The sequence below is a fragment of the Hyaena hyaena genome, unplaced genomic scaffold (genome assembly GCF_003009895.1).
Source record: "Hyaena hyaena isolate Hyena2069 unplaced genomic scaffold, ASM300989v1 scaffold_540, whole genome shotgun sequence".
Classification (NCBI taxonomy): Eukaryota; Metazoa; Chordata; class Mammalia; order Carnivora; family Hyaenidae; genus Hyaena; species Hyaena hyaena.
In genome coordinates, this window is record NW_024081171.1 from 26,730 (window position 1) to 46,158 (window position 19,429).

Here is a 19,429-nt window from a genome sequence, read left to right on the forward strand (position 1 = left end):
TCTATCAGAACACGTAAATCCTTTAACCTACATGCTATCTCCCCATTTCTTTCAGAGCAAAACAAGTAATTCTTACAAATACCTACAGGACCTTATTTGTTTTGTGTTCTACTAACATTCTGAAATTATCATCAATGATATTCCCTCCACACTGACCTTCTTGATCTTTTAACATACCAGACATTTCACACCACTGACTTCCGTGGTTTTTCCTCAGATTTAGAATACTTTCCTTTGCATTAATGCTTGTCTCATTCTTTAACCTCTGATAGGGCTTTATACAAATGGCATATATCAGGAAAGACTGTCCAGAATGCTCCATACAAAATTAGACATGTTTTATCTGGTGTGTCATTTCTGGTCCCCTTCTGTCCTTCTTCCCTTCCTTTCTTCCTTCCTTTCTTCCTTCCTTCCTTCCTTCCTTCCTTCCTTCCTTCCTTCCTTCCTTCCTTCCTTCCTTCCTCTGTCTCTCTCATCTCTCTCTCTCATTCTGTGAATATCTACATGTCCATATACATAGAAATATCTGTATTTATAGAAATGCCCATGTATATATTATATATTATTTATGTATATATAAAGTATACATATGTAACGTAGTTTCAGAATCATTGACTGATACCATACTTACATGAAGCCAAGTAACTGAAATTCAGTATTTTAATAGTGATTTTAGTTTAAATATACAGTGAAATATACAAATGTTATTTGTATACTTTGATGAGTTTTGATAAATGCATACACTTGTAACCATGTTTTATTTAGATACAGAATATAACCATGATCTCAGAAAATTCCCTTGTTCTCTTCCTAGTCAACACTCCTATATCTAAGGCAATCACTTTATTATTTCTTACCATATTAGTTACCATACATTAGATATAAAAAATTACACATTTCTTGTCAATATATATTTTCATTTCTCTTGGATATATACCTAGGGGTATTTATCCTATGTCATATCGGTATTTATACTTATGTCATAGAACAGTTGTGTGTTTCTCGTTATAATACATTGTCAGAGCACTTTCCATTGCACTGTATCATTTTACACATCTGCCATGTAAGAGTTAGAATTAGTCTTCTTACTTGCCACTATTGGGTTTTCCATACTTTTAAAGTTCAACCAAACTTCTAATTCTAGATGGGAATTTTATCATGGTTTTAACCTGAATTTCTTTAATGACAAATGCTCATTTTCTTACTTGGTTTTCTCCCTCTCTCTTCCTCTCTCTCTCTCTTTTTATATTTTACTCCCATTTTATATCTCACTTTGTGAAGTGTCTGTTCAAGAGTTTTGCTCATTTTTTTTCCAATATGGAATGCTTCACAAATTTGCATATCAGACTTCCACAGGGACCATACTAATCTTTTCTATACTGTTCCAATTTTAATATATGTGCTGCCAAAGTGGGCACTTGACCTTTTTCTTTTTCTTTTTTTTTTTTTTAATTTCTAGGAGACAGAGAGAGAGACAGCGTGAGCAAGGGAGGGTCAGAGAGAGAGGGAGTCACAGATTGAAATAGGCTCCAGGCTCTGAGCTGGCAGTCAGCACAGAGCCTGACGCGGGGCCCAAACCCACGAACCGTGAGATCATGACCTAAGTGAAAGTCGGACACTTAACCGACTAAGCCACCCAGGCGCCCCTTGACCTTTTTAATTTATGGTCTTACTTATCATCTTATTGTTACATGGGATTTTTATGTATTTTATTTTCTTTTTTGTAAAAGTAAATTTTATAAATGATTTCTTTTGGTTGTAGTTTACCTACTAATTTTTTAAGTGCTATGTGGTAAGTTCCATTTTTTAAATTTAACAATGTCTGATTTGTTATTTACTCCCTTAAATTTATTTAAGATGTTTTGCCTCTTGTCTAAGAAATATTTGCCTGTCTCCAGGTCATGAAGATATTCTCCTGTGTTTTATGAGATTTATAGTTTTTGCTTTTATGTTTAGTTGTATGATCTGTCACAAATTAGGTTTAGTACATGGTGTGAGGTAGGGATTAATATTCTTTGTTACACAAATGGATATATAATATTCTAAATATTTGTTGAAAAGCCAATTTTACTGAATGGCTTTGGCAACCTTGTCTAAAACAATTAACCAAATATGTGTGGGTATATTTCTGGACTGTTTATTTTGTGCCTTTGACATTTTTTTCTATCACCATGTCAATATGGCTATATTATTACTATTATTACAGTTTTATAATAGTTTTGAAGTGAGATTTATTTTTAAGATTTGGTTAATTTTAGTTCTTTGTACTTCCACATACATTTTAGATTCAACATGTAAATTTTTATAAGAAATTCTGGTGGAACTATGATTGAGATTACTTTCCCTCTATAGTTTAGTTTTGGGAGAATTGATATTTTCACATTATTGACCCTTCAAATCTATAAGCATGGCATATACCTAATTATTTAAATCCTTTTTTTCTCTCAGAAATATTTTATAGTTAAGCATGTGCAGATCTTTAACTTATTTTGCTCAACATAATCCCTAGTGTTTTAGTAATTTAATTATATTAAAATTAATTTTAGTGGCACCTGGGTGGCTCAGTCGGTTAAGCGTCTGACTTCAGCTCAAGGTCATGATCTCGCAGTTGTGGGTTCGAGCCCTGCATTGGGCTTTGTGCTGACAGCTCAGAGCCTGGAGCCTATTTCAGATTCTGTGTCTCCCTCTCTCTCTGACCCTCCCCTGCTCACGCTGTCTCTCTCTCTCTCTCAATCAGAAATAAATAAAACATTTAAAAAAATAAAAAAAATTAATTTTAAAGTCTTTTTATTTTGAAATAATTACAGACTCACAGGAAATATCAGAAAGAATGCAGTGTGACTAAAATGGTTTCTAGTCACAAATGCAACACAGGTGACAGAAAAATATGGTTTCAAGTCATAACTAATAATGCAAGAGGTATAGGCTGTTTCTTGTGATATATGAGAATTCAGGTGAGAGAAAACAAAAGGTTTTCAGTCATTAATTGTAACTTAGGTAATAGAAAAAGAAGGTTTTCATTCATAAATGAAGAGTCAGATGATAGAGAAAAAAAATTTCCATTATAAATTGTAACTCATGGAATTGAGAAAGATTATTTCCAATCATAAACAGTTTCTCAGCTGATTAAGAATGAATGGTTTCTAGTCATAAATGATAACACTTATAATAGGAAAGAATGTTTGCCAGTCATGAATTATAACTAACTCAGGTGGAACAGAAAGAAGGTTCTCAGTCATAAACAACAATCAGATAATAGAGACAGAAAGACTTTCAGTCATAAATGATAACTCAGGTGGTGGAGAATGAAAGGTTTCCAATCATAAATGATAAATCAGGAGATAAAGAAATAAAGGTTTCCAATGATAAATGATAAGTAAGGTGACAAATAAAGAATGTTTCCAGTCACAAATGGTAATACAGATGATAGAGAAAGGTTTTCAGTCATTACTGATAATTCACATGATGGAGACTGAAGCTTTCTAATTACAAGTGATGACTCAGGTGACTCAGAAAGACTGTTTACAGTCATAAATGATGACTCATGTGATAGAGATAGAGGATTTCTAGCCAAAAATGATAATTTGGTAATATAGAATGAAGGTTTCCATTAACAAATGATAATTCAGATAATAAACAAAGAAGGTTTTAAGGCCATGATAACACTAGTAATGGAGAAAGAAGGTTTTCAGTCATAAGTGGTAAGTCAAGTACCAGAGAAAGAATGGTTTCTAGCCATTAATGGTAACTCAGGATATAGGGAAAGATTTCCATTCATGTTACAAAGAAAGAAGTTTTACAGTTATTTTTAATGTTTATTTTTATTTATTTATTTTGGGGGAGGGGTGAAGGGCAGCGAGAGAGGGTGAGGGAGATCTGAAGCAGCTCCATGCTCAGTGTGGAGCTCCACACGGGGCTCATTCCCACAACCCTGGCATCATGATCTGAGCCGAAATCAAGAGTAGGACACTCAAATGATAGAGCCACTCATGTCCTGAGGATTCTTCTGGTTATTTTTGATAAATAGATAAAACGACTGCTAGTCAAAAATAATAACTCACATAATGGGGGGGGGGAAGGTTTGCAATCATAAATGGTGAATCATCTGTTACAGAAGATTTCCAGTCATAAATAACAACTCACATGGTAGAAAAAATGGTTTACATGTATAAGTGACAAGTCAGATTCTAGAGAAAGGTTTCAAGTAATGAAACCTCTCTAGTACTCAGATGCTAGGAAAAGAAGATTTCTAGTCATAAACATTAAGTTAGGTAATAGGGAAAGACTGTTTACAGTCTTATATCATAACTCAGGTGATAAAAAATAAAGAGTTCTAGTGATGTGTGATAACTCTAGTGATAGAGAAAAGTTTCCAGTATTAATGATAACACGGATGATTAAAAAATGAAATAAAATAATTATAAATTGCCATATATATGGAAATAAGTAATATATAGTAAATAAACTTAGTGATCCTGAAGAAATAAATGCAAAAAAAGTTGGTTAATCTCATGCATGTTTCATAGATTCTAAGCCTTTCCATGTGAAGATCAGTTGAAAGTAAAATTGCAGTTAAATGTACTTTTAATACACTACTTATTATAGATCATGGACCAATTAAAACAAATAATACTACATTATGATGTAATGTAGGGAATATATAGGGTAAGATTAGTCAATATTGAGACTTACTGAAAATGGACCAAGATGATTTAAAAATACTACTCTCTTTAAGGGTAGCTTCAAGCCAGCTGGGCAGGAATTTTCAGATTAACATGGCAGCTGTTGTTTGGACTTGTGACCCATTACAACCAAACAGTGAAGAAAAATTTTCCTTAGTATCATACTCTAGAGCAGTTCATTCCAAAAGAACTTTCTGCAATAGACATTTTCTGTATCTGGGCTGTCTAATATCTTAGACACTAGACACATGTGACTATCGAGTACTTGATTAAGCTGGCTGATGTGACTGAAGGACTGAATTTTTAATTTAGTTTAATTTTAACTAATTTGAATTTAAATAGCTACATATAGCTAACAACTAGAGTATTGGACAACACAGGTCTGGAAGAATCCATAGTTACCTCCTTTTAGTCAGCCCATTTCAATCATCCATTCTGGGATTGATCATGGATCTAATTTTCTGCTCCAAAATTCCTTAGGAATCTACATCGTTAACTCAAAGAAATTACTGTGTAAGGTTCATTTTTATTTCCCCCTCCCAGGAATTTATATATATAAATTTATATATATATATGCATATATACATATATACATATATAAATAACATCTAACTATAACATAAAAAAGTTATGTAATATATATGTATATATATAATCTAATATGTGTATATATATGTATATATGTATACATACATATGAGTATATATATGTGTGTGTATATATATGTGTATATATATATATAATCTAATATGTATATTAGACTGGCTTTTAACAATGACTCTGGCATCTAAGCCAATAAATTGGTTTACATCCTTTAGTGATATATTAGGGTAGTCTTAAAAAAAAAAACCTCCTGATCCAATTTGGCTGTAGGAAGACAATCAACCCATGGGAATTTTGAAATAACTTAAGCAAGCAAAACTTACATTCTGCTATTATCTGCATTTTAAAATGTGCTCATTACTTAGCTTCTGGGCAGATATAAGAGGCTAATTACAATACTTAAAGGGATGTATAGTTAAGTTTCAACTTTCCAGTCTACGTGCATCATCAGGCAGAAACCTGATTAAACAGATGGGCCTCACCCCATGACCCTGAAAATCAGTACTGAGATTTTGGAGAAACAAGAAAAGAAAATGCCAAACGGTGTTCATTCTTCATGTAAAACACCCTAAGGCACCTAAACATGCTAATGCTGAATCAGCATTACACTTTGAACCTAGCAAAGGCAAAAAATGAACAACACCACAAAGACACTTTATTATGGTTCTTCAAATCATGAGATATGAGAATTATTAATATTTACTTTAATACACTAATTAATCACATTGAAGAATTTATGGACCTGCATTTCCCTAAAAGGTTATTTCATTATTGAGCTATGTTACAAACTAAGATGAGGCATAGATAAGAACCACACTGAAAGTAACAATTTAAAAGCCCAAAGACACCTTATCATAGGAAGCAAATGGCAAAAATACCAAACATGAGGTCCTGAGTCTCAGTTTATACATGGCTTAAAATTTACATTAATAGTAGCATAGTTACATACGGATAAACATTTCACAAATAGGAGTATACTTTGTGATTATTATCTGTTTCCAAAGCCACACTTGAAATTATGTCTTCTCAGAGTTTAAAGAACTCAAAAAAAAATCTTAAGATCTTTATGTAACCTATTCAGAATTAACATGGAGCAAATTCTCAATAATCTTTACTTAAGAAATCTGAGATTAGAAGCACACCAACCTTATAGCCTTTTTATTTAGATATCAACCTTCAAACTTATATATGTGCATGTAAACAAATAACTGTGTGTATGTGTGTGTGTGTATGTGTGTGTATATACACACATACATTTTTACAGACTTAGATACATACACACATACACACACTACACACTTAGGTTGTTTTAAGTGATGAGGTTAGAGGAGACAGAATAGTGGGCTATCTTTTGAGATGTCAGTCAGAACTCCAAAGGTACACGTTTTTCTCACATTTAGCTATTCATTCATCCTTACATTCATTTATTCATTCCTAAATTCATTTATTTAATACATGATCATTAAATACATGATCATTTATGTCAGATATAGGATAGGTCCTAGGAATAGAATAAATAATGTTATACTCTTCGTACTAAAGAGTCAACTTACTATAAACAGAATGACGTATTAGATACCCAGGAGGATAAATATATATATATTGTGCATATTTTCTCCTTCGAAGAAAAATTATATGCTTATTAAATTGCTTATATAAAGTCTGCATTGCTTATTTATTTGTCTATTTCTTTAGTAAGCTCCATGCCTGACATGGGGCTTGAACTTATTTCCCTGAGACCAAAACTCAGACACTCCACCAACTGAGCTACCCAGGCACCCCAGCATTGCTTTTGTAAAATATGACTTTCATGAGCTTTCAAGTGACATTTGAATCTCATTAGATGTCACTGCAGTACAAAATGTGATAACTGAAAACCAAAACACAATATAATTTTTTACATTTACTTATTATTGAGAGACAGAGAGAGACAGAGCGAGACAGAGCATGAATGGGGGAGGGGCAGAGAGAGAAGGAGACAGATTCCAAAGCAGGCTCCAGGCTCTGAGCAAGCTGTCAGCACAGAGCCCTATGCCGCCCGAACTCGCAAACAGCAAGATCATGACCTGAGCCAAAGTTGGTCACTCAACTGGCTGAGCTACCCAGGCGCCCCCCAAAACACAATATAGAGAGAGTATAAGGAACAGAATAATGACATAGAAATCACTTAGTACTTCTACTATGTTTACTTGAGAAGGATTCCACACTCTGAAAGGCCCCTAATTAGAGTATCTATTTATAAAATGTATATTCACAAGGATGAGCTAATATAGTTCCTTGACTCTTTCAAAGTTGTTCATCAGAAATAGAATATAATTCCTTAAACATTTTTCCCTCTTTCTCGTTTTACAATTTTTTTCCAGTAAATATAGAAAAGTGCTAGATATACAATAGACATTCATAAAACAGCTATTTGATGCAGGAATGGATCAATCATTCTTCATCTTATATCCTGCACTGGCCAGTTGATTGGGTTGTCAGATGTCAAATATTCAATATTGTGATCAAGAACATGGATCTTACCTCTAATGGGAGCAGAGAGAAAGATACAACTAACCTAGCACATTTAAATTGTTGTATTTCTTACTATCACTTAGTGCTTCATCTATGATAGAGGCCCTGTGGAAGGGCAAGAACTATCAATTCAGTGTTAGTCACAGATTTTGGCCTTAACCCTAATGTACAGTTACCTAAGCTGAAGAGAATTCGAGTAATAAGATGTGAGGACAGTAAAATTTTCCCTCTACTCTCTCCGAGTTTTTAAGGCTAGGCCTGAGAATTAAACTGACTTAAAACAGATTAGCAGGAGAAAAGCACAGAAATTTATACAAAAGCTTCATGTGATATGGAAACCCTCATAAAAAAAAATGAAGACTCAAAGAAAAAAGGAAAACCTACATACTTTTATATTACGTTGAACAAAGAGAAGCGATTGTGGGAAAGTAAACTTAAATGCAGAGGCTAAAGGAAGATAAAAGTTATTTGAACAAGATTTGTTTGTATAGGATTCTCATGGCTTTGACTTACTGTAGAAGAGTGTTTCTTTTCTCCTGATACAGGATAGGCACCTTTCATATGGGAGTTTTATCTTCTGTTTTCAGGAAGAAAATGAGAGATTAGAATGCCTTACACCTGCTGTTTTTTTAAGTGCCTTTAGCTAAAATAATCCTTATGTCAAAGTAGCGTATTCTACCATTCTTCAAATATATCTCTTCTTTATGTCTCTTTTTCCTCCTCTCCCTCCTCTCCTTCTCTGCCTCTTCCTCGTCCTTGTCTGTCTCCTTCTTCTTTTAAATAAACCAGAAATATGGCCAATCTAAAATCAACTCAATAGTCCACTTTTCCCTCATTCATTGGGATCACAGTCCAACTTCAAATGTATATTTACTCCTCATGAATTTAGCCAATTTTTTTAAACCCTACTATTTATTTCTCTAGGCACTGAGGACACAGGTAAAACAATGACCTTCACATAAGGTATTTATTTAGACACCGCGACTCAAAATGACAAGAAGAGAGAGAGAAACTCAGAAAAATCTTCTGGAACCGGAGGAGAGCTGCCTTCCAAGCAGGAGAAAGTTTTACCTTCCCTTTTCTCACCAACTTTGAAATATGAACTGAAAAGCAGGAAACATCACAGTAAACCAAATTCATAGGGATTCCATTTTTTGTTTTTTAATTCTCAAGATGCTAAACTAAAGTTAAAATTGTTTTACTTGCTGCTTAAATATTGCTACTGTTTCTACTTCTCCTTCCTTGTTTAGGGCTTTCCATAGCCTCTATAGCACTATTGAAATTTTCAGTGAGGAATGATTTAATCAAGGAAAAGTTAATAAAATACATTAATATATATTTAGGATAATGTTTGATCATTCTAAAAATTCTGCTTCCATGCTAATATTCACTATATCCATTTGTAGCTGCTTTTTTCAAATAATTTTGCTAAATGAAAAAAAGGACTATAAACTCCAGGGGCACCTGGGTGGCTCAGTCGGTTAAGCGTCCAACTTCGGCTCAAGTCATGATCTCAAGGTTCGTGGGTTCCAGCCCCACAATGGGCTCTGTGCTGACAGCCAGCTCAGAGCCTGGAGCCTGCTTCAGATTCTGCGTCTTCCTCTTTCTCTGACCCTCCCCTGCTCATGCTGTCCTTCTCTCTCTCTCAGAAATAAATAGAACATTAAAATTTTTTTTAATTACAAAAGGACTAGAAACTCCAGTACAATAGCTCCACTATGGTACTAGAAAGTTCAATAGAATAGACATTTTCTTAAGTTGATTTATTTATTTTGAGAGAGAGAAAGAGAGCAAGAGAGAGCACACACACAATGGGGGAGGAGCAGAGAGGGAGAGAAAGAATCTTAAGCAGGCTCTGCACTGTCAGACTCAAGAACTGTAAGATCATGACCTGAGCTGAAACTAAGAGCCACCCAGGTGCCCCCAATAGAATAAACATTTTATGAAATAACTATTGAACTATTAAGTAAAAGTATGTTGAATCTTAAAATTTATAATATAGTTTCTTCTGCAAATAAACTCGTATTTCCTGATATTAACCTCTCTCTTATCAGAGATGGAACTGACAGATGTAATTGAGGTTACTAAGAAATACAACACTTGTGTGAATTTCTTAGAATTAGAAAAAAAAAAAAAGCCAAAAACCCAGAAGACTTCCTTTGAATTCTAAACTAGTTTCCAGTTCAATGTATTCTCCTTGTTCAAAGTTATGACCCTTAGATATTAGTCCTTTGAATGGCATAAGAACTGAATATTAGTCGGGCTGATTAGAATCTACTTTCTCACATAATCTCCACTGGATTGACATAAGCATCAACCTGTTCTCAGGCTCACTGAGGAAGAGTTCAAGAAAGAACTGTCTTTCAACAGTGAAATTCCCATTTGAATTCTCTTCTAGCATAGATACATTAAGAGAAGGGTATTGGACACATGGCTTGATTAGATCTAACAATGCCCGCTTTGCCGAACTCAGAATTCTCAAGGGACTAAACTTAAGAAAAGAGAAAATAAATGCAGCATACTATTAACTCAGCCTCCTGCCAGAATGTAAAAGGCAGTAGATAAATGTGTATAGAACTATATAAAGAGTTACAGGTCAAACTAATTAAATTAATAAAGCAAGGGATTTGTTATGTCTTAATTAATGCAACTAAGCACCTATTGCCTTTTTCATGCCTTTCACTTTAGCACTAAAAAACTATCAGTTTGGGCACTTTTCATCAAAAATAGCTCGCTGTTGATTTGTAGGTCTCAGTTTTGCACATTTAAAACATTCGTTTTTGGACTCAATTTTAAGTTCCTTGAGGGCCGGACAATATCTTTTCATATTTGTCAATGTACACTTTAAACTGCTTAAATTTAAACACTTTAAATTTGTCAAACTGCACTTTAATCCCAGCCCTTTTCTCCTATTGTCAAAGGTGACCTATTACCATGACCCAAATATTTGACTCTTACATGTTCCCCTGCAGAGAGGTATAGTCTATCCCACAACCCATTACTTCTGTTCTTAGTTCTGTTTTTTTTAGAGCCTTTACATTTATTTCAAAGTTCCTTAATAAATACTGCAGATTTCACCCAAGGTGGGAAATAAATTCAAAATGTATTTTTAGTATCTATTAGCTGCTCTTAGAGAGTTTGGGTAGAGGAAAAAAATAACTAAAGTTAATTTTTAGAATTATTTGAATTATCTGAAGTTTAGAATTAGAATTTAGAATTCTAATTTTAGAATTATCTGAAGTTTTCTTTACTTCAGGCTCTTGTTCACATAAACAGATCATTCAAAGTGCAAACCAGACAGGCAGAAGACGCCCAATCTCTCCACATCATAAACAAAGCTCATGATATCCATCAGAGATATATTAGGACATTTCATAGCTGTGTGCTTACTTCAGTCAAATCACTTAGAGTAAGATCATATGGAGAGCAATATGACTTGCCATTTCTAGTAGTAACTTCTCAGGTACTGTGCTACTTGGGCAAAATCTATTCTGATTTGTGCTCAGAAACAGTGTTAGAAAAGAAACTCCAGAGTCTGTAAGGTACAAGAGATCTGGAAATGTTTCTGTGTGAGGAGGAAAAATAAGTTGATAGGAACAAGAAAAGGAGATAGGCATAGGCTACAAAAATTTTTAGATCCTGAGAAATATCAAGAAAAAGAACTGGATAGAGAACTGGCTGAAATCAGGGCAGCAGGTCCAAAAAGAGCCAGAGATGCAGTCATATTATTGGCAAAGAGCCACACATTCTAATACTTATTAGAACAAGTCACTCATCTTTTTTAAAAATAATTAACATATTTATTATTAAGAAACTGAGAGAGACAGAGCATGAGCAGGGGAGGGGCAGAGAGAAGGCTGAAGCAGGTTCCAGGCTCTGTGCTGTCAACACAGAGCCCGACACAGGGCTCGAACCCAACAAACTGAGAGATCATGACAGGAGCTGAAGTCGGACACGTAACCGACTGAGCCACCCTGGTGCCCTGAACAAGTCACTCATCTTAAATCAATGTGCATAATGAACCAAATCTGCCAGGCACAAAGTTACTGTCTCAGCCTCAAAACCACCTGCACACATTCTGTTTTATAGTATTGCAGCTAGCATTCTAAAACAACATTTCTCCTGTGCCAGTAGGGCATTATAGAGAAGGAGTTGACATGCTTTCACTTGAAAGGGCTGCATAGTAAATACTGTAGGGTTTGTGGGCCATTTCATTTGCTCTTGGTTGCAACTGTTCAGCTCTGTTTGTAGCATGAATGTACCTAGTAAATAAACAAACGAACATGGATGTGTTACAGCAAAACTTTATAGACACTGAAATTTTAATTATATATAATTTTCACCTGTCATAAATTTTTAAATTTATAACATGTAAAAAAACTATTGACTCACCAGACTACAAAAACACGAGGGTGAGATTTGGCCCACAGGCTACAGTTTGCCACTCCTTGCACTAGGTCAATATGGAGGACAGGGGGAAAGACTTGCTTCTGTTTGCTTGTCTTCCAGTCTACATGACTCCAGAGACCATGCTTCACCCTTGAAGTGGCAAACTGATCTCACTCTCCAGCTGTTTGCCTGATCTTGCTCTCTGGGAAGCAGCTCATCATGCTTTCTTAGATCTACCAGAACCAATCCAGTCACATTCAAGCCTTAGCTCCACAGTGCCCCTCCTTGGAGTTCTTGACAAGCACCTGCTGGGTGCTACTTCCCTCTGAGTGCTGCTTCCTTCTCAGAGTTCTGGGTCATAGCTCTGTGGGCCTTTCCTCCAAGATCCTTGGGAACCAGCATTCTCTTATAAGCAATCGCTGCTCTGAGATCCCTTAACCACTCCCTTGTCCCCTAAGCCATTAGGGTTAGAGCTGCCTCTTGCAGTTACTATCTCTGTGTTAACTCAGTGCTCCTTTTCTGCTTTCTTCAGTTCTCTACCAAATGTTTAACCAATTGTTTTAGTAAATTCCCTCTGTTGAAGTACCAAGTATAGTTTCTATTTTCCTAACAGGATGCTGATTGATATTCTGATAGACGTCTTCCCAGTGACAGCCTATATTACTCAGGCAGTAATTACTGATTACTAGTTTGGGGTGGGTCATTATCTTCCAGTTCTGATTATTTTCTTTCCTTCTAGAAGTTCCTGTCCAGGAATATCAAAACAGTTCTGTTCTCGCTTCCTAAGAGGTGTTCTAAATTCTGTATCTCTCTCACACTAAGGCAAGTTAAATAAATTATTCCAGTCACACAGTATCAATGATTTCTTTTAAAGTCCCCAGGCATAATTATCTTCCTAATTATATAAAACAGAAAATTTCAAGCTTTTTATAACAATAACAACCACCGACATTTATTTGCCAAACATTATGTTCAAAGAGAACGTACTTTTTGACTTTTCTTATAATAATTTGTGAATAGATAATATTTACCATTAATTTCTCTTACATAGACACTTTAGCATTTAGTTGACAATTTTTTCAGTCACATATATAATAAATATCAGAATCATCACCTAAACCCAAATATTTTGACTCCAATATCAATCTCTGCTTTTTAATCACTATCATGTATTCTCTCCCAGCATATTGACTGTTATGCATCATGCTGGTCCCCCTTTTAGACTATCAAACTGAGTCCCTTAGCTATGGGCTATGCTGCCAGTTTTCTGGAAGTTGCTCTGGTCTTGAAAGAACTGCTTCACTCAAGGTCATACTACCCAGAGGCAACTGGTATTCAGTGTCATGCTCATCTGCCTCATTATAATGAGGGACAACTATAAGGACCATACCAGCTCAAGCTCTGCATGTGGTCAGCTGAGGCCTTGAAGCCCAATTTATCCCTCTATTCAGCCCTATTTCCTTCTCTTCTTTCTATACCAGTTGATAGGAAGAGCTTTTTAATAAATTTACTGCATGTTAGTCTCAAAGGTGGCTTCCTGGGGAATAGGACTTCCAAAACCCAGGTAATTTAAATAAAGCCAAATTTATTTAACATAATTTCATACAGACATAAGGTTTATGAACTAAGGAATGAAAATCTTATGATTAACATGTAAATAAAGAATATTTTTAAAGTGCTAATCCTAAGTCTGTTATTAAGTTTGACGCCAAACATATTTTCTCTAATATAGCCATGAAATAAATAGAGCATCATCTAGTTTCAAAAGAGGGTAATTAACTTGCATAAGGTTATAGACAGTTATAGGGCTAGATAGGAACCCAAGTCTCTTAACTCTAAAATCTATTCTACTTCTTACTGTATTCTATGACTATAAACTTGCTTGGTAAAGAAAGAAGGCCATCTGTTTATGAAAGTTAAGTTAAATATACTTAAAATTCAAACTCGAATGTTTACTTGAATATAGCTAGATTTTATCTGGCAGCACTGTAAACACTTATATGACTACTATTAAAAAACAAAGCTATATAGGATTTTTTATTTTGTTAATTTTTTTCCAGAATTGATAAAAAAATGGGTTCAAAAATCAGATTGTTAATTTCTAATTTGGCAATGCATTCCGTGATGGATATATTGCTGTACAAATGAGTTGCAGGTGGGAGAGATTTCTTTAACATATTGAAATATAACAATGTATTACCTCATTTTTCCCCCCTAAATTCAGCTCATAGTCTCTTCCCTTCTGAATTTCAGTCAATTATTCTTGAATTTAATCTGCTATTAGCTTTGCTTTCATTAGTAAATAGAGTACTAGGTTGGAATTCTGAATGTAATAACCTAAAGTCCATGTCTGCTACCAAGCCCTATAGCTCACACACTTGACAGGGTTTCCCGTGGGGATGTTAACAGTAGTTGGAATAAGTATCATTCCCTATCATTTTCTGCTCTGCAACATCTCCACCAACCTCCCATCCAATTGTGCTTAATTGTCTAAGGATCTCTGGAAGGTGTTTAATCAATGTTAATTATTATTACCATTGTCTTCTTTCTTTTCATCATGTAAACTACTGCCTTAACAAATAATTAGAGATATCTTCAATGGTACTCCATAAAAGTTAGGTTAATTGGGAGAATATTAGTGTCTCTAGGCTAGGAATAATCAAGTCTCTCTTGGGTCAATGGCTAGAATAAAAAAGGGACTTTTCTAAGAGGGTGGTTCAGCTTATATTAAAGCTGGCTTCTTGAATATTTTATTTATTCTGTGAAAAAATGCAAATAAAATATCCATTCAGTTACCCTTTTGTCAAAGAAAGTCTCCTTTTGAAAAGTAGATACTAAAAGGATGTCAGCAGGAAAGTTCATCCACGAGAGCCCCAGGTAAGGACGTGAAGTCCACCTGAATTGCCTTGGCCTACTCTACACAGATAGTATGTTTCTCAAAGGCAATTCACCACTATCATTTGTTATAAAATTAAAGTAGATATAGATCCATGCTTATTTACCTGTGTTTCTATTTAGAATTCTAGAAAAGGATTTAACAGAAAGAGCCATGTATTCACTCCATAAGTCTTCACTGAGCAACTGCACAAAACACTAGAATGCAAACCATGCAAATATGAAGATGAAGCAGATACAGGCACTTTGATTATTGAATTTAGAAGAAACAATAAAACTTCACAAGTGTACATAAGAGAAGATGCTTCATATTGAGCACCGTGGGTAATGTCCATCGCACATGCCACAGGATTACATAGGAACTTGACTGTGAATCCAACCACTTCATTTGATAGATTGAGAGAAAGAATCAAAAAAGATACGTGGGGTTCCCTAAGCACCTAGTTAATTGAGCAGGTTTCCAAGTTATTTGAACAAGACTGAACTCTAGGAATCCACTTGTAATATGTGTGTATTATGCATAATTAAAATTCTTTGCACAGGATATGATAATGGAGAAGCTTCTGTTCTCACATGAACAGAGACTGGGCTTAAACTTCACCAACATGGTCCCTCAACCATCTGTCTTACCTGGAGCTAACAGCTTTTCATTGTTTTCCAGAGCCTCAGAGTTTAATAGGAAGCAATTATCTCATTAACCTTATTTTAGGTCAAAGAGAGAGAGAAATGTATACCCATATTGGGGATAAATATAATCATGGAAACAAGTAAGTGTCAATGATAACATTTGTATCAGAGTTGATCTGATACATTCAAATGCAGATCTGATCTGCATTGAAATAGACCTTGTAGTCTTAGACCTAGATATTTTAGCCCAGGTCAGTGGTTCTCAAATGTTATACTGTGTCAAAATCACCTGGATACTTTGTTAAAGTATAGATTGCTGGGCTCTGTCCCCATAAATCTAGGTGTGGCTTGAGGATTTATATTTCTAATAAGCTCCAGATGGTACATATGCATCTAGTACAGAAACCAACATTGAGAACCACTGTCATTGTCATTACTGTGCACATGTAGAAAAAGGAAATTTAAGCAAACAAACAGATTCTTTCTGAATCTGCCTTTACATGCAGAATCTAACTTTTAGAAGTACCACAAAACCAGAGGAAAATGGACAAGCACCTATATTTTTCAAATATAGCCTACGAAAGTATTTCTCTCAACACTGGAAACTTTTCAGAGACTATCTGGCTCTCCTTCTAGAATGGTACCATGTAGATAATAATGACTCTAAGGTCTTTAATTGAAAAGTGTACCTCATTGTATAATAAACCTTCAATTATTTTTGAATATCAAATATCCATTTGCCATGAAATATTTTAGCAGTCTATGTTAAAAGTTTTAATTTGCTTTACTCACAAAAAATAAAATATTTGTGCATAAGTTGAATCAAGAGAGCTCTACCACAAACCCTGAAATTCAGCAATCATCTATAAAAATGACAACTACCTATCCTGCTCATATTGCTTAACAAAACCTCTTGAAGCAGTATGGTTCCGAGGTTGAGCTAAGAAGGTGACATTTATCTATTCAGTATTTTTGGAAGATTCTTCAACATCAATGAATTCTCATATAGAAAACAATGAGTCACAGGCAAGTACACAGATTCTTTCTAGTCCAAGCTATATGAATAGCTGTATACTTCATATGATTGATTCAGTGGACCAATAATAGGCCAAAATCCAAGTTTAGCTACAATGTCAGACACTGATGTTTTCATCTAGTTGAACATTAAAGGTAAATCTAACAGTTGTCATAAACTACTTCAAAATATTATCTGTTTTGAAGTGAACAATTGATAGAGTCACGGAAGCAATGATTTACTTTTCTAAGATACAAAAATAAATCTATGATATTAAAAATCTCTTTTTTCCAGGGGCTCTTGGGTGGTTCACTCAGTTAAACCTCTGACTTGGGCTCACGTCATGATCTCACAGTTTGTGAGTTCTTTAAAATGGTGAATGTTTAGCAGCAAAAATCTTAAACATTTAAAAAATTATTTTGTCCCTTTTATATTAATAAATAATTAATCTTCCTATATTTAAAACCATCAAAAGTGCAGACATTAAGGAAAGATAATATTTGAGAACTTTATCAGGCCATTTGAGATTTCTCAGAGTGACAATGATCATACAGTTTTTAAAAAGTGCCTCAATAAAATATTTTGTTGTTGCTTTATCAGCTTTTACTTTTAAATGTGGCATTTCTTCAATTGCTAATGTGCTTTTGGCAAATATATACAAATGATTTTCTTTAATGGTATGAGTACTGGGATTTTAATATTCTAAAATTAGTTTAAGTATTTCCCCTACAGACTATTATTACTCTTCCATTTAGAGGAAAATTTCTTCTCTAGGATTTATAAATGTAACTTATCTTGATGAATCCTTTACATATTATAGAAAATAATGAAAATATGCATGCTAGGGACTAAATCCACATCGTTTAGGGTTGGGTTAAAGATAAAATATATATTCATACACCCATGGGATAAACCATGTCCTTTTTTCTTCCATCTCTAGTAATATAGTTTTGGGATCTCTGTATAAAGCGTATTTAGTGAGGACATTTATTTTATACTTATTTAGTTACTTTATTGTCAGTTGACCCATTCCTTGTCCTGAATGCTTTAGGATCATTACATCTTCTGAAATGGTAATAATTTTGTAACTATTTAATTTTCAAATTCAAATAAAAGACAAATATGTAGCATGTTTATATCAGAGTCATTACTATTACCTATTCAAAATACAGACTTGGTATATATGAGACTGCTGTATTATAAAGGAAAGAATACATAGCTTAAAGTTACAGGGCTTAGGCCTAAATCCCATCCAACCCTTTACTACTTCTTGTGGCTCTGGGCAATTATATATACACTACTAGGGAAATATATCAGGAACTTTAATAAACCATGATGTCAGACAAACTCATGTTCAAATTCCATTATGTTTTTCCAACTTGTGAATAATAATGACTTTGGGAATTTTTATAACCTACTCAGAGTTTTACTTTCTCTAACTCTAAATGGAGACAATAACATTCATATTACAGAAAAATTAATTTAGGACATAAATAAACTATCAAACATGAAGCATGGTGAATTCTCAGCAGATGCTTCTTCCTTCATTCAGTTCTGTTCTAGTCCCTCTTTGAACCTCTGTATGGATTATAAAACTTTTGTAACTTAGAGATTAAGTTAATTTTCTGCAGAACCTCTAGAATTAGAATATATTTTTATAGAATCTGAATATTTTTTACTTTGCTTTAAAGAACATTTTATAGAACAAAGTCAGATGCCTAGACTGACTGAAAAATGATTCATGCTTATATCTAATGGGTGTTGATTTAGAACCTAGCAGGTGCCAGGGAAATAGTGGTATTTTATCCAGAGAAAATAGTGATAAGCAAGTAAGATACATTCTGCTGTGTTTTGTGGACCTTTAAATGGGACAGGGAGCTAAAAACTGAAACAAACAAATTACATTTAAGTTATAATGAACTATTCAATGAAGCAATGAGAGAAAAAGAGAAACCATGAGAATAAAAGAATATATGTTTCTAACCTATCTATGGTTAGATAGGCTTCATAGAAATCCATAGTCAGAAACTGTGCTTGGAATGGAGAAGCACTAATGATATAAAAAACGGGGAAAAGAACATTACAGACAGAAAGAACCTCTTACGAAGAAGCCATTGAAGCGAGAAAGTTGAGTTTGACAGGCTTAAGGAACTGAAAGAGTATCCCTGTGCCTGTGGTTAATTATACCAAAAAAGACTAAGGGCACAAATTGGAAAGACTAGGAGGAACATACCATTCTGGGGCTTATATATTATCAGAAGATTTCTGGATTTATCTTTCAGTGCCATGAGATGCTAGTGAAGGATTTCAGGTGAGTCAATGACATAAATGATTTGTATTTGAAGATTCCCTTGCCAATAAATATAGAAAGGTCTGAAGGAAGGCCAAGGAGAGGAGAAAGAAGAAACTTAGAATGCTATTTCACTAAGTCTAGACCAAGATGTTAGCAGTAGAAATAGAATAAACAGGATTTGTTTAAGGATCAGCAAAAGAGATGAAGGCAAAGGGAGAAATAAAAGATGGTTTCTGGATTCCCACCATGAGACATCTGGATGAATGGTAATGTCCTTCACTTCATTCACTGAGGTTGGAAATATCTGGTGATGAAGCAGAGGGTATATTTAGATTGGAAAAGCTATACACATTAAGTATAATTCCAAACAGAGATTTCAAATAGGTAAATATTTTCCTTGAACATCAAGTT

The 19,429-nt window shown here is 34.3% G+C and overlaps 1 non-coding gene and 1 pseudogene across 1 annotated transcript; both read right to left on the reverse strand.

Annotated features, from left to right (window-relative positions):
- Positions 1-19,429, reverse strand: part of LOC120247658 — a 58,096-nt pseudogene that overhangs the window by 21,306 nt on the left and 17,361 nt on the right.
- On the reverse strand, positions 1,312-1,418 carry LOC120247668. Its single transcript, XR_005532382.1, has one exon. It is a non-coding gene; the product is annotated as a U6 spliceosomal RNA (small nuclear RNA).